Source organism: Nanorana parkeri, unplaced genomic scaffold (assembly GCF_000935625.1).
Source record: "Nanorana parkeri isolate BGI_ZX_2015 unplaced genomic scaffold, ASM93562v1 scaffold3253, whole genome shotgun sequence".
Taxonomy (NCBI): domain Eukaryota; kingdom Metazoa; phylum Chordata; class Amphibia; order Anura; family Dicroglossidae; genus Nanorana; species Nanorana parkeri.
In genome coordinates, this window is record NW_017309521.1 from 16,739 (window position 1) to 20,175 (window position 3,437).

At 55.3% G+C, this 3,437-nt stretch overlaps 1 protein-coding gene across 1 annotated transcript in view; it reads left to right on the forward strand.

The window, feature by feature from the left end:
* Window positions 1–185, forward strand: part of LOC108802963 (phosphatidylinositol 3-kinase regulatory subunit gamma-like) — a 14,494-nt gene extending 14,309 nt beyond the window's left edge. Inside the window, exon 11 of the mRNA XM_018574809.1 lies at window positions 18–185. The gene's annotated coding sequence lies outside the window, so the exon portion shown is untranslated. The remainder of the gene's footprint in view (window positions 1–17) is intronic.
* Window positions 186–3,437: the final 3,252 nt, after the last annotated feature.

Sequence of the window (3,437 nt, forward strand, 5' to 3'; positions counted from 1 at the left end):
CCCCCCCCCCCCCCCGGGGCGGCCATTTTTGGATCTTTTTCTACAGTTTTTTTCTAGAACTAAGTGGGCATTCTTTGTACTCGGACTGCTTGTTTTGCACAAGAAGTGGATTTGTGAATGTGAAGGAAGGTGCGTCGTCATTGGACGGCTGAGCTGTGTTGTGGCGCTTCCTGCTCGTTCAGCCGGGAATCTGGAAGAACGGAGCGCGCCGGGCTCCATCATTGGGGAAAACAAGGATCGTCTGGAGGCGCTCCTCCTACCTTACAATGTCTGGAAGTCCGCACCAGTGCGCGCTCCTGGTGACAGCCAGCAACACGCATGGGAAGGAAGACCGAAGGATTCTCAATTCACTGATTTCCTGGAAGGAAACAAAAACTACGACTAAAAGTTGCTTGAAGTTTTGCAACACTAAACAAAGTTTTGGCTTCCGCGGCACTAACTCTTCCCGTGAGGAAACGTCTAACCAAATCCAACCGCCAAAACTTTGGCTCCTCGCCGGACTCGGCACTTATGTGGGAATTCTGCACCGGCACATGCGTCTCCGCCAAAACTTGACAACAAAGAGAATGAACGGCGGTGACGCAATAATCTCTCAATATTGTTGTAAGCTTCTTTATGTATTTTTCTGTTTTCATTCTGGAGGTGGCGGCTGCAGAACACGGGACCGCGCAATGCGGTGTCACCGCCGGCAGAACATGTGACATTACAATGCGGTGTCACTGCCGGCAGAACATGTGACATTGCAATGCGGTGTCACCGCCGGCAGAACATGTGACATTGCAATGCGGTGTCACCGCCGGCAGAACATGTGACATTGCAGTGTGGTGTCACTGCCGGCAGAACATGTGACATTGCAATGCGGTGTCACCGCCGGCAGAACATGTGACATTGCAATGCGGTGTCACCGCCGGCAGAACATGTGACATTGCAATGCGGTGTCACCGCCGGCAGAACATGTGACATTGCAATGCGGTGTCACCGCCGGCAGAACATGTGACATTGCAATGCGGTGTCACCGCCGGCAGAACATGTGACATTGCAATGCGGTGTCACCGCCGGCAGAACATGTGACATTGCAATGCGGTGTCACCGCCGGCAGAACATGTGACATTGCAGTGTGGTGTCACTGCCGGCAGAACATGTGACATTGCAATGCGGTGTCACCGCCGGCAGAACATGTGACATTGCAGTGTGGTGTCACCGCCGGCAGAACATGTGACATTGCAATGCGGTGTCACCGCCGGCAGAACATGTGACATTGCAATGCGGTGTCACCGCCGGCAGAACATGTGACATTGCAATGCGGTGTCACCGCCGGCAGAACATGTGACATTGCAATGCGGTGTCACCGCCGGCAGAACATGTGACATTGCAATGCGGTGTCACCGCCGGCAGAACATGTGACATTGCAATGCGGTGTCACCGCCGGCAGAACATGTGACATTGCAATGCGGTGTCACCGCCGGCAGAACATGTGACATTGCAATGCGGTGTCACCGCCGGCAGAACATGTGACATTGCAATGCGGTGTCACCGCCGGCAGAACATGTGACATTGCAATGCGGTGTCACCGCCGGCAGAACATGTGACATTGCAATGCGGTGTCACCGCCGGCAGAACATGTGACATTGCAATGCGGTGTCACCGCCGGCAGAACATGTGACATTGCAATGCGGTGTCACCGCCGGCAGAACATGTGACATTGCAATGCGGTGTCACCGCCGGCAGAACATGTGACATTGCAATGCGGTGTCACCGCCGGCAGAACATGTGACATTGCAATGCGGTGTCACCGCCGGCAGAACATGTGACATTGCAATGCGGTGTCACCGCCGGCAGAACATGTGACATTGCAATGCGGTGTCACCGCCGGCAGAACATGTGACATTGCAATGCGGTGTCACCGCCGGCAGAACATGTGACATTGCAATGCGGTGTCACCGCCGGCAGAACATGTGACATTGCAATGCGGTGTCACCGCCGGCAGAACATGTGACATTGCAATGCGGTGTCACCGCCGGCAGAACATGTGACATTGCAATGCGGTGTCACCGCCGGCAGAACATGTGACATTGCAATGCGGTGTCACCGCCGGCAGAACATGTGACATTGCAATGCGGTGTCACCGCCGGCAGAACATGTGACATTGCAATGCGGTGTCACCGCCGGCAGAACATGTGACATTGCAATGCGGTGTCACCGCCGGCAGAACATGTGACATTGCAATGCGGTGTCACCGCCGGCAGAACATGTGACATTGCAATGCGGTGTCACCGCCGGCAGAACATGTGACATTGCAATGCGGTGTCACCGCCGGCAGAACATGTGACATTGCAATGCGGTGTCACCGCCGGCAGAACATGTGACATTGCAATGCGGTGTCACCGCCGGCAGAACATGTGACATTGCAATGCGGTGTCACCGCCGGCAGAACATGTGACATTGCAATGCGGTGTCACCGCCGGCAGAACATGTGACATTGCAATGCGGTGTCACCGCCGGCAGAACATGTGACATTGCAATGCGGTGTCACCGCCGGCAGAACATGTGACATTGCAATGCGGTGTCACCGCCGGCAGAACATGTGACATTGCAATGCGGTGTCACCGCCGGCAGAACATGTGACATTGCAATGCGGTGTCACCGCCGGCAGAACATGTGACATTGCAGTGTGGTGTCACTGCTGGCAGAACATGTGACATTGCAATGCGGTGTCACCGCCGGCAGAACATGTGACATTGCAGTGTGGTGTCACTGCCGGCAGAACATGTGACCATGCACTGTGGTGTCACTGCCGGCAGAACACGTGACCATGCACTGTGGTGTCACCGCCGGCAGAACACGTGACCATGCACTGTGGTGTCACCGCCGGCAGAACACGTGACCATGCACTGTGGTGTCACCGCCGCACAACAAGTGACATTGCAGTGTGTTGTCAGTGCCGGCAGAACATGTGACATTGCCCTGTGGTGTCACCGCTGCAGAACACGGGACCATGCACTGTGGTGTCACCGCCTGCTCTCCGGGGTTTCATAGATTTTTTGTTTCTTATTTTCTTTCCAAAGTTCTCCCAGGACGGGCTCTTTGGTATGTTCGGTGACGCCGGGCTGGTGCTCCGGCGTGTGAACGGTTCTGGGGAAACATAATTGTCACTTTGTGTTGTCAGATGACGGTGTTTCTAGGTGGCTCAATGTACCAAAATCTGGTCCGGCTCCTCCACCGGAAGGGGGCGCGCTCATAGGATTGGGGGAGTCAATGCTCCGGGTTCTACTTCCAGTAGAGGAAGTCCGATCCGGTTCTGGTTCTGTACCTCTTCACGTAGAATGTCCGTCTCTCTGTGTGACATAACGATCCCCGGTCACCGACAATCTCCTGCAGACGGTACGCAGGCCTCCAGTTGGTGGGGGGGAAAGGCTGTCAGCAGGAGGGGGTATGAT